General features: G+C 46.0%; 1 protein-coding gene across 2 annotated transcripts in view; it reads left to right on the top strand.

Moving 5' to 3' along the window:
• The first annotated feature begins 1475 nt into the window (after positions 1 to 1475).
• PTP4A2 (protein tyrosine phosphatase 4A2) overlaps positions 1476 to 12593 on the top strand; it is a 35687-nt gene continuing 24569 nt past the window's right edge. Inside the window, exon 1 of one of the 2 annotated variants that reach the window (XM_069971334.1) lies at positions 1476 to 1565. The gene's annotated coding sequence lies outside the window, so the exon portion shown is untranslated. Of the gene's footprint in view, positions 1861 to 12593 lie in introns of both variants that reach the window. The other variant, XM_069971332.1, reaches the window with a different exon arrangement.

Here is a 12593-nt window from a genome sequence, read left to right as displayed (position 1 = left end):
ACTGTGTAAATGGACCCTAATGCTAAGTTTACACAAGGCGATTATTGGCCCGATCGTACGATTAACGATTTCGAAGTAACAATTTTTTTTTATAACGATCAGCGTTTAGATGGAACAATATATTGTACAGAAAACTCGTTTTGCGATCGCTTAAGCCTATCATACACATAGGTAAAATCAGTGAACGAATTTTTTGCCAACGACGATTTAAGAACATGTTAAAAGGTCAAAATGAACGATTTATCGATCGTTCGCCGCGTTTACATGTACCATTATCGTTCGAATTCGTTATCGCGAAAATTCGCCCGATAATCGTTCCGTGTAAACGTAGCATGATGGTGCGTTTACACAGACAGATTTATCTGACAGATCTTTGAAGCCAAAGCCAGGAACAGACTATAAACAGGGAACAGGTCATAAAGGGGAGATTGAGATTTCTTCTCTTTTCAAATCCATTCCTGGCTTTGGCTTCCAAAATCTGTCAGATAAATCTCTCTGTGTAAACGTACCATAAGACTGTTATAAGGATCAATCTTACAGGCTCCATTCTATGTGCAGGCAGATTCCGCCGTCCGCCCAAAGAATTGTCAAGTCAGTTCTTTGGGGCGGACTGCAGAATCTGCGAATGGAGTCTATGGGATGGCAGAACTTCAAGCCGGAATATGCTGGAAGTAAGTGTGCATATACCCTTAAAGGGGGTGCGGAACATCATAACCAATCTATACTTACCTGTCCCTGTCCCTTCATCACTGCTCACAGACCCCCACTGGCCTCCTGCAGCTTCTGCTCCTACATCACGACCCGGGTGAGGATCGCCCGCTCAGCCATACAGTGACTGGGGCAGGACACAGCTGCAGTCACTGACTGGTTCCCAGTAGGTCATGACAACACTGGAACCCAGAAGAAACTGGAGCCCGGTGGCAGTCAGTGAGCTTGAGATGTGGCACTGCAGGGGCACCACGGGGACAGGTAAGTATAGATTCTTTAGTATGTTCCCTCGTACCAGATTTTTTGTGTTGGCCGGAGTTCTCCTTTAAGTCTCTAGCAGCAGAGCACCAATCTAACTAATCAACCCTAGCATAAAATATAAACAATTTGGTGTTTGCCTTATGAAAGTTCCATAGACAGACCTAAAAAGTGTAAAAAAAAGAAATTAATATAAAAAAACTTTCCCCAAGAAGTAAAATAAAGCCCAGGCCATGTAAAACGTAAAGCGTCTCCACAGCAGTCCTGTGACGTACTATCTCCAGTTCTCATTCCTCCATTCTCTTCAGCAGCGCAGGGGTTAATGTTCAGTTCTGTCACAGGTTCCCGCTACGTCATTACCGACAGACGGAAAGCGAGGCTTACAATAAACTCATTCAGAAGCTATCGGAAATTATGTCACTGCTGCGAAGCAGCGTCGACAACAAGCAGATCACGTGAGTGGGGCGTCTACGTCATCTGGCCCTCTCGCCTACTATTGGCTGTCACCTTCGCGCTTTGCTCACGCTACAGCACCTGACTCGCTGGTTGTTGCGGCTGCCGTTGATTGGCTGAAGCGCCCCTTCTCCTTCTCCTGACAGGTACCGCCCACTTATCTCGCCCATAGCCTACATGGAACTTAAAACGCTTCTAGTTGGCTGTAAATTAGGGGTGGAGAAGCGTCTTACCCCGCCCCCTCCCAGCTCTGCCAATTGAGAAGCGCTCTAACGCCCCCTCTTCCTGGCCTTTAGTTGGTTTAGCCCGCTCTGAGGGCGGAGCGTATTACTGCGTTGTGTCAGAGGTGTCACAGCGGCCGGAACCGTCAGAAGAGCGGTGGGAGACTGGAGCTTGTGTCGGGCCAACTCTGATCGCCGGACTTCAATGAACAGCTCGCCTGTAAGTGCCCGCGCCTGCTCTCTAGCGCCCCGGTCTATAGTCTTCCGTTATGGCTTCTAGTCAGCGCTCCGGGGCTCTGAGAACCGGGCTCCAGTGACAGCTGGGGGACGGAGCCGGCATCGTGCTCGGTAGTGTGCCGCCCCGCTAGGAGACACGCCCGGTTTTGGGCTCACATGGTGTTCGGGTAGAGCTGTGGCCGATCAGGCCGTATTCCTGGTAACGTCAGCTCTGACTCCTCACACATCAGACACGGCTCCCTGTGTGGCCTGCTGTGTCTCCGTGCTGATTGTCTATGGGATGTGACACGTTACCGTATTACCTCTGATAGCGGCGCGCTCAGGTGTGCGCCCTGCACTGTGACCATGTGGTCAGCCTCAGGAGCTGCTGGGGGAGGGGAGGCGGCGGCTTAGAGGTCACACATCGCAGCCAGCAGGTAGGTGACATGTCTCTATATATCCATGAGGTGACCGGGGACTCTGAGCTGTGTCACCCCCACAACTCGCCTCATGCCGGGCACCCTCCTGCAGCATGGCTGGCTGAGCAAGTGTGATGGAGGGCCGCCCCCTTTATAGGAGACTTGGACCCAGCTGCTTCTCCTAGTGACACTGGAGGACTATAGGACTGTGCCCAGGGGTCCTTATATACAGTATCTGCTGGGGACATTGGAGGACTATAGGACTGTGCCCAGGGGTCCTTATATACAGTATCTGCTGGGACACTGGAGGACTATAGGACTGTGCCCAGGGGTCCTTATATACAGTATCTGCTGGGACACTGGAGGACTATAGGACTGTGCCCAGGGGTCCTTATATACAGTATCTGCTGGGGACATTGGAGGACTATAGGACTGTGCCCAGGGGTCCTTATATACAGTATCTGCTGGGGACATTGGAGGACTATAGCACCAGCACCAGGGGCCCTTATATACAGTATCTGCTGGTGGTGATATTGGAGGACTATAGCACTAGGCCCAGGGGCCCTTGTATCTGCTGGGATATGGAGGACTATAGCACCAGGCCCAGGGGCCCTTATATACAGTATCTGCTGGCGGTGATATTGGAGGACTATAGCACTAGGCCCAGGGGCCCTTATATACAGTATCTGCTGGGATATGGAGGACTATAGCACCAGGCCCAGGGGCCCTTGTATCTGCTGGGATATGGAGGACTATAGGCCCAGGGGCCCTTATATACAGTATCTGCTGGCGGTGATATTGGAGGACTATAGCACTGGGCCCAGGGGCCCTTATATACAGTATCTGCTGGCGGTGATATTGGAGGACTATAGCACTAGGCCCAGGGGCCCTTGTATCTGCTGGGATATGGAGGACCATAGCACTAGGCCCAGGGGCCCTTGTATCTGCTGGGATATGGAGGACTATAGCACTAGGCCCAGGGGCCCTTGTATCTGCTGGGACATTGGAGGATTATAGCACTAGGCCCAGGGGCCCTTGTATCTGCTGGGATATGGAGGACTATAGCACCAGGCCCAGGGTTCCTTGTATCTGCTGGGACATTGGAGGACTATAGCACCAGGCCCAGGGGACCTTATATACAGTATCTGCTGGAACACTGGAGGACTATAGCACCAGTCCCAGGGGTCCTTGTGTCTGCTGCTGGGACACTGGAGGACCATAGCACCAGGCCCAGGGACCCTTATCTGCTGGGACATTGGAGGACTATAGGACTGTGCCCAGGAGCCCTTGTATCTGCTGGGACATTGGAGGACTATAGCACTAGGCCCAGGGGCTCTTGTATCTGCTGGGACACTGGAGGACTATAGCACTGTGCCCAGGGGCCCTTGTATCTGCTGGGACATTGGAGGACTATAGCACTAGGCCCAGGGGTCCTTGTATTTTCTGGGATACTGGAGGACTATAGCACTAGGCCCAGGGGACCTTGTATCTGCTGCTGGGACACTGGAGGACTATAGCACTGTGCCCAGGGGCCCTTGTATCTGCTGGGACACTGGAGGACTATAGCACTAGGCCCAGGGACCCTTGTATCTGCTGGGACACTGGAGGACTATAGCACTGTGCCCAGGGGCCCTTGTATCTGCTGGGATATTGGAGGACTATAGCTCTAGGCCCAGGGACCCTTGTATCTGCAATGGGAATATAAGGGAAGCGCTGATCCCTCTGCTTCCTGCTGGATTCACCGATGGCTCAAGCACTGCGCTGTCTGTTCTCTATAAAAGATGGCCGTGTGACAGCAGCGATGGCCAATGAACTTTTGGCCTTGGGGAGCTGGGATTTTTATTGTAGGTTTAGATGTCCTGGAACATAGTTTATAGTGTGACCTTTACTATCCAGGCCGAGGTTCTGCAACCAGAAGAGATGAGCGATGTGATGTCACAATGAGCAGTTTATTGGTCTCACTACTTACATTGTGTACTTTATGGTGAACGACTTACCTCTTATGTTGAACCTTTCCAACTCTTTACTATGTATGTTACCTCTATGTAACCTGTGTATGATGGAATACGTCCTTCAGACTACGAGGGCTTCTCCCTTCCCCCAGTTGTCATGCCACTTGCAGGGGTGTCAAACTCGGCCCTCCATCTGTTGCAAAACTACAATTCCCATCATGCCTGGACAGCCAAAGCTTGATGGGAATTGTTGTTCTGCATTTTGATGTCAGTAGCAGAATTCCGCCATGGTAAACGTCAAAACAGGTTCTAAAATTGGATGTTAAAGAGGAACTCTTTTTTTTTTTTTTTTTTTTTTTTTTTTTTTTTCAAAATTATCTTGTGCCAGAAAGTTATTCAGATTTGTAAGGGTCCATTTACACACAGAATATCTGACAGATTATCTGCCAAAGATTTGAAGCCAAAGCCAGGAATGGATTTGAAAAGAGAAGAAATCTCAGGCTTTCCTGTATGACCTGATCTCTGTTTATAGTCTATTTCTGGCTTTGGCTTCAAATCTTTGGCAGATGATCTTTCTGTGTAAATGGCCCTAAGTTACTTCTATTTAAAAAAAAATCTCGATCCTTCCAGTACTTATCAGCTGTTATATGTTCTGCCGAAAGTGGTTCATTCTTTCCAGTCTGACACCGTGCTCTCTGCTGCCACCTGTGTCCAAAGCAAGAGATTTTTTTTTTTCCCACGGGCATTTCTTACTGTTCCTCTCACAGACAGAGGTGGAAGCAGAGAGCACTATGTCAGACTGTAAAAAAAATAAAAATAAAATACATCACTCCCTGCAAGACATACAGCAGCTGATGAGTACTGGAATACTTCTTATACATTTTAAATAGCGGTAATTCCAAATCTTAATAACTTTCTGGTACCAATTGACTTTATAACTTCATCCCCGGAGTACCCCTTTAACAGTAAATCCTGAATACTGTTATTCCTTCATGTCCTGCAATTGGATAGGGACTTGCATGTGACAGCGTATAATATTACGATATAACAGAGGGAAGGTTGGGGATTTTTCTCTATTGACAGTGCGTAGTCTTGGCAGGCTGAGCTGCGGCATTGGAGTTGCCATGTGAGCGGTGTCCGTATGGCTCCCGGGTGGCTCTCCTGTGTATTCCTTCCTGTCATTATTGTCTCGCAGCACATAATTACCTCTATTTGTGGCAGGAGATGTTCTGCAGAGGCAACGTGTGCTGGCAAAGCGATCCTCTGCCGTCACATGGCCTCCGAAGAGAACAGAGCGCTACCAGGTCACACGGTGTAACCAGCGGCCGTTCACACAAAGGCTTTCTATACTGTGGCAGGTTGAACAACAATCCCGGCTCTCTCCCAGCCTGGAGCACAGCTGCTCCCTCCCAGCCACCCACAGGAAGCCGGCTGTGTCCTACTTAAAGTGTTTCAGGTTGTACCTGAGAACATGCTGACCTTCTGCGCTGACTCAGTGTGACACAATCGCAGTGTCGTCTGATGTGACTTTGCTTGGTGTTACTCACCGCTTATGCCGTATAGAAACGGACAGCAGCCTAGTAGTAGTATCACAGACGAGTCACGTCAGGTTTAAAGAATCTGAAGACTTTACGTTCAATTCGTATTAAAGCTTCACCAGCTGGCATCTATCTTACGTGACGTTGTTCACTGAAAGCTGTGATGGCTGTATATTTTCAGCTGGGTATTCCCATCTGAGGAAGGTATCACCTATCCACAGGGTGGCCGAGCTTTGCAACGTTCTTGGTCATAGAGAATAAAAGGAGAGCTGGCTGTGTATGAGCGGCGATACATAGAAGATTGGCTCATCTAGTCTGCCCTTATATTATTTCCTTTCTTGTACAAAAAAAAAAAAAAATATATATATAATATATAATTATAATATATATATATATATATATATATATATATATATATATATATATATATATTTATATATATTTTTTATTTATTATATTTGTTTATTTTTTTTTTATATTCAGATACTGTAGCTTTACCTACCACATCTGCTGGAAGGTTGTTCCAAGTATGTACTAATCCTTCAGTAGTGAAATATCTTTTCATGTTGCGTCTGATCTTTCCCCCAACTAATCTTAGATTGTGTCCCCTTGTTTTTGTGTTCAGTTTCTTATTAGAAATACTTCCTCCTAGAACCTTATTGAGTCAATTAGGCTGGATTCACACATGCCACATTGCAGTAGAGTTTCTCGCAGTGAAATCCGCTGTGATATTGATTACTATTCTGTGGCAATCCATTCTCGCCGTGGATTTTCATTAACTCCTTGTCTCCTGACACCATGCCTACCTGTCGGCGGTCCATCAGTGACTGCCCGCTCTGGGACAGTGCAGTGATGAAGCATTCGGGAGAGCGTCAGTGGGACGTGGACAGATCTTGGGGGCTAAGTCGTTAATTTTTACAGGTCCATAGGACGATATTCTCACTGCAGGGAATGGAGTGCCATAGGCTTTAATATATATCAGTATTGCAGAGGCTTTTACTATGGAACGATACGGTATGTGTGAAACATATGTAACGGTTTTAATCATAACCCCACTTTCCCGTCTTTCCTGTAGACTATACAGATTCAAATCTTTAAAAAGGGTTTCCAAGAAAAATTAACACTTCCCCTATCCAAAAGTAAGAAACTGCGGGGGGTCCGACCCATCTACCCCCCGTCGATCTCCCTATCTGGTCTCGGATTTTCTGTTATGAATAGAGCCATGGGTACGGCACCTGACCCGCAGCTCTATGCATTCCTATTAGGCCGTTGAAAAAAGAGCCGAGTAAGCTGGAATGGCGCCTCCACCATTTTTGTAGCCCGTCTTTGGACCCGTTCTATTTAGAGATGAGCGAACCTGGAGCATGCTCGAGTCCATCCAAACCTGAACTTTCGGCATTTGATTAGCGGTGGCTGCTGAAGTTGGATAAAGCCCTAAGGCTATGTGGAAAACATGGATATAGTCATTGGCTGTATCCATGTTTTCCAGACAACCTTAGAGCTTTATCCAAATTCAGCAGCCCCAGCTAATCAAATACCGAACGTTCGGGTTCAGATCGACTCTAACCCGAACCTGGTTCGCTCATCTCTAGTTCTATTTTATCAGTATCCTTTTTTAGGTGAGGTCTCCAGAACTGTACACAGTATTCCAGATGTGGTCTTACCCAGAGCTCTATACAGCGGGATCACCAGCTCCCTCTTCCTACGGGTTATACCTCTAGCTATACACCCCAGCATACCATTACATGTATACAGCCCCCCGACCCAAATGATGACCTTGTTATTCCCCATCTTGCAGACAGGTTACAGCTTCCAGCTTCTGGGGAATACCCCTGGTGGTGGTCTATACAAGAAGAAATGTTACCCCCTTCAGACCCACATCAAAGGTGTGATCAAAAAAGTGGTCACTTTTTCCTCCACCCATCAATGATATTAACTGAAAACGAATACAGGACGGCCTGGTTCTAATCTGTCGGGCAGCGTTTACAGAGCGACTTAGGGAACACAAGGACCTTGCATGTGATTCGTCTTGGACTTTGTTCCACATTGCTGGTGCTCAGCCTTACTTAACCTCATTCGCTATCACATGGGACTGGGCAGATTACATGCAGCCACTCGGTTGTTAACACAATACTCAGAGAAAAAAAAAAAGTTTCCTCTCTCTTTATCAGTGTGAAATTTAGTGTTCTTGTCATTTTGCTTCGGAAGTGCCACTTCCTCCTCCTCCTCCTCCAGCAAGCAGGTCCTTACTGCTTCGTCTTTTGTTGAGTGGATGTCGAATTTTTGTAATGTATAGAGTTACACTTGCAGATGGGACTAGATACGTTGTGCATACATTTTTTTTTTTTTTTTAAATATTTTGGCATGCTGTACATACAAATCTAGCAGCAGACGACCAGGGTTTTGGTTCTGCCGGTTATAGATCAGTTTCAAAGGAAACAAGTAAGTCTAGGTTCATATTACCCTTGTGTCATTAGTCATAGCTCTTCCTCTTGTGGCCATGCTCAGTTTAAAAAAAAAAAAAAGGATTGTGATGGACAGATGTAAAACAGATCCAAATGGAACGTTGATCCATTTACATTGCCATAGACTTCAATGGAATAAAAAATAAATAATATTTTGGTTGGCGTCTGTTTTTCTGAACAAGAGATACAATTTGTGCATGGGGGGTGGCAGAAAAGTAAGAATAGGCTGTTTGTAATGCTATCCCCTTGAGCAACATATTTTTGAACAGAATACCCCTTTAGGCCATGTTCACATGGCGTAAGACGCTGGCCGTTCTGTGACCAGGCCGGATTACAGAGCGGCCGGTGCCAGAGAACATCATCCCATGTTCTTAATTTCTGATGAATTGGGATGCGGGCAACTGGCATCTGTGCGCACCCGCATCCCAATTCGCCGCTGCACACAGTGGATATAAAATTATATATATATTTTTTTTTTTATTCCACTGCTTAAAAAAGAAAACTTATATAGCGTTGTAATTTACTTGAAGATTCTGCGGCATTTCCCTTAGTTCTTTTATGTCCATAGTCTCTGCAGGAGGCTCTGTAGCATCTCCTAAGCTTGTCATAAAGTCAAGAGAGGCAGAAAAACCTCATGTCACATCTCTGTGACATGCCACCCTACACACCCTGATCCCCTGCTGCTACACACCCATGTCCTGTGAAACATGCGGGCATTCTAAGTAGCTGATGACTCCTAGGTGTCTTCATCAGACATTGTCATCTTCTTTGTCAGACATGAACTGCTGAGAGCAAACCATTTTTTGATTTTTTTGATCACTTCTATCCATTGGCTAACAGTGTAGTTCTTCCTGTTTCACATGGTGAACCTCCGCACTCTGCAGGGGACAGCTGTGTGTGTGTGTGTGTGTGTGTGTGTGTAGCAGAGCTGAAATAGACACGATAGCAAGTTCTGTGAGTACATTACAAAGCTCTGTGCACTACAGAATTTCCTGGGCATATAAGAAACTATGGGCATACAGAACTAAAAATGTACAAAGTTAAAAAAACAAAAAACAAAACTACTCCACACACTGAGGGGTCCAGGAAGCGTAGACATGTGGTGCTTTATAATCTGCTGAACAGGACAAGAGGTAAAATAAACTTTAAAACTTTACAGGAATATATCAATGCTGCCAGTTTCCAGGTACCTACTTAGTGGGCATCGGTGATTCTTTATAATTCTATATGGGGGAAATATAAAGAACTATTTTTTTTATGCAGTTTAATTTGACAGTCACCACCAGTTCACCAGAATCTGCCAATGTACTTTCCATATCTATGCTCCCTAGACCCCTGGACGTATGGTGGAGGTGGGGCAGGCGGTATTCTACAGTCACATCGGCTTAGTCATATTTTGCAGTGGTTAATCCTGTACTGTGACCGTTCCCTGAGAGAGTAAACCCCTAAAAACAACACTGGGCCATACATATGCATTTGGGTGGTTGCTATGGACACGTGATGTCACTGATGAGGTCATGGAATGGTCTGTGATAAAGAAGGCTAAAGGGCATACTGCAAAGACGTCATCTACAGCAGACCATTCATATAAATGCGGAATACACAGATCATGTGTCTCCCTCCTACCCTGAGCCTCTGGGGGGATATGTGTATGTGTATATATTATATATATTTTATATATTATATAATTTTATTTATTTTATAAACAATATTCCGACTTGGTTGCCACAAATGCCCAAGGTGCTCAAAAAATGGTTCCAGCTAAATCTGCACTAAGCATGCAAAATAGCTCTCCTCTTTTAAACCCCACCATATGCCTCAACAGCAGTTTTTGGTTATATGATGCTTATTCTCCGGTTTTCCTTGAGTAAATCTTTAAGCTCAAACTACTTCATTTTGGAAAAATTGTTTAATTTTGAATTCTATGAACCCTCTGTGGAGGCTGTATAACTCACTATCCCCACATATAAAATCCTTAAGGGGTGTAGTTTCAAAAATGCAGCCCATTGGGGGGACCTCAACTCAATCCTGGGGGGGGGGGGGAAGCCTTAAAGGGAAACAATCGGCATGTTAGAAGTATGTAACCCGCTGATATGTCTGTATAGTGCAGTGATAGCCTTCCTTATTCAGAATCTCTTTTACCCTGTACAAATCTCCCACCTTACCAGCACCAAAGCAACCCCAGACCATCACATTACCTCCACTATGCTTAAAGAGGATGTACCACCCGGTACATCCTCTTTAACCTGAACCCATGTATTGATCGGCGCCGGCAGGGGAAGCCGGTGCCGCGGTCCCTTTTTCGGACCGCCGCCCGGTTCCTGTGCACTGCGCCGTTCCATCCAGCGGTACCGGCCGGTGCTGAAGCACTGGAGGTCGGCCGTGCCGCCCCCAGTGGGAGGGAATTCCCTCCCCTGTATGACGCGGCTCCATTCATTCTAAGCGAACCGCGTCTGACAGGGGAGGGAATTCCCCCCCACTGGGGGCGGCCCGGGCGAACTCCAGTGCTTCAGCACCGGCCGGTACCGCTGGATCAACCGGCGCCGTGCGCGGGAACTGGGACGGCGATCCGAAAAACAGACCGCGGTGCCGATCAGTCCGTGGGTTCAGGTTAAAGAGGATGTACCGGGTGGTACATGTTGACACTGGTGTTTTGCGGGTACTATTTAATGAAGATGCCAGTTGGGGACCTGTGAGGCGTCTGTTTCTTAAACTAGAGACTCTAATGTGCTTATCTTCTTGCTTAGTTGTGCAACGCGGCCTCCCACTTCTTTTTCTACTCTGGTTAGAGCCTGTTTGTGCTGTCCTTTGAAGGGAGTAGTACACACCGTTGTAGGAAATCTTCAATTTCTTAGCAATTTCTCGCATGGAATAGCCTTCATTTCTAAGAACAAGAATAGACTGTCGAGTTTCAGATGAAAGTTCTCTTTTTCTGGCCATTTTGAGCGTTTAATTGACCCCACAAATGTGATGCTCCAGAAACACAATCTGCTCAAAGGAAGGTCAGTTTTGTAGCTTCTGTAACGAGTTAGACTGTTTTCAGATGTGTGGACATGATTGCACAAGGGTTTTCTACTCATCAATTAGCCTTCTGAGCCAATGAGCAAACACATTGTATCTAGGGCTGGGCGATATGGCCAAAAAATAAAATCTCGTTTTTTTTTTTTTTTTTTTTTTTTTTTTTTTAATTTTGGACGATTCTCGATTTAAATCTCGTTTTTTTTTTTTTTGTTTGTTTTTTTTTCTCTTTTTGCTAAACAAACAGGACATTTTTCTCCCTGCAGCATCAGAAACTATTTTATAGACGTTTGAGACAACAACCATATTGCTTCCCAGTGTAACAGTGCTCCTCCCGTGCCCCTATGTAGTAGACAAGCCCATTGTGTGCCCCATATAAGTAGTTTTCCCAAATATGTGCCCTATGTACTAGTGTATTAGTAGTAGTACAGATGAGGGGATTAGCAGTACAGGTAAAGATGAGGGGTGTAGTAGTGGTACAGATGAGGGGTGTAGTAGTAGTACAGGTACAGATGAGGGGTGTAGTAGTAGTACAGATACAGATGAGGGGTGTAGTAGTAGTAGTACAGATACAGATGAGGGGTGTAGTAGTAGTACAGGTACAGATGAGGGGTGTAGTAGTAGTAGTACAGGTTCAGATGAGAAGTGTAGTAGTAGTGCAGGTAAAGATGAGGGGTGTAGTAGTAGTACAGGTACAGATGAGGGGTGTAGTAGTGGTACAGATGAGGGGTGTAGTAGTAGGGTTGCAGGTAAAGATGAGGGGTGTAGTAGTAGTGCAGGTAAAGATGAGGGGTGTAGTAGTAGTACAGGTACAGATGAGGAGTGTAGTAGTAGTAGTAGTAGTAGTACAGGTATAGATGAGGGGTGTAATAGTAGTAGTACAGGTATAGATGAGGGGTGTAATAGTAGTAGTACAGGTATAGATGAGGAGTGTAGTAGTAGTAGTAGTAGTACAGGTATAGATGAGGAGTGTAGTAGTACAGGTACAGATGAGGAGTGTAGTAGTAGTAGTAGTACAGGTATAGATGAGGGGTGTAATAGTAGTAGTACAGGTATAGATGAGGAGTGTAGTAGTAGTACAGGTATAGATGAGGAGTGTAGTAGTAGTAGTACAGGTACAGATGAGGAGTGTAGTAGTAGTAGTACAGGTACAGATGAGGGGTGTAATAGTAGTAGTACAGGTACAGATGAGGAGTGTAGTAGTAGTAGTAGTAGTACAGTTATAGATGAGGAGTGTAGTAGTAGTAGTACAGGTATAGATGAGCCTGGTGTAGTAGTAGTACAGGTACAGATTAGGAGTGTAGTAGTAGTACAGGTACAGATGAGGGGTGTAGTAGTAGTACAG

This window comes from Dendropsophus ebraccatus, chromosome 5 (assembly GCF_027789765.1).
Source record: "Dendropsophus ebraccatus isolate aDenEbr1 chromosome 5, aDenEbr1.pat, whole genome shotgun sequence".
NCBI lineage: Eukaryota > Metazoa > Chordata > Amphibia > Anura > Hylidae > Dendropsophus > Dendropsophus ebraccatus.
The sequence above is the reverse complement of the archived record's forward strand: the minus strand, read 5'-3'. Positions and strand labels throughout refer to the sequence as shown.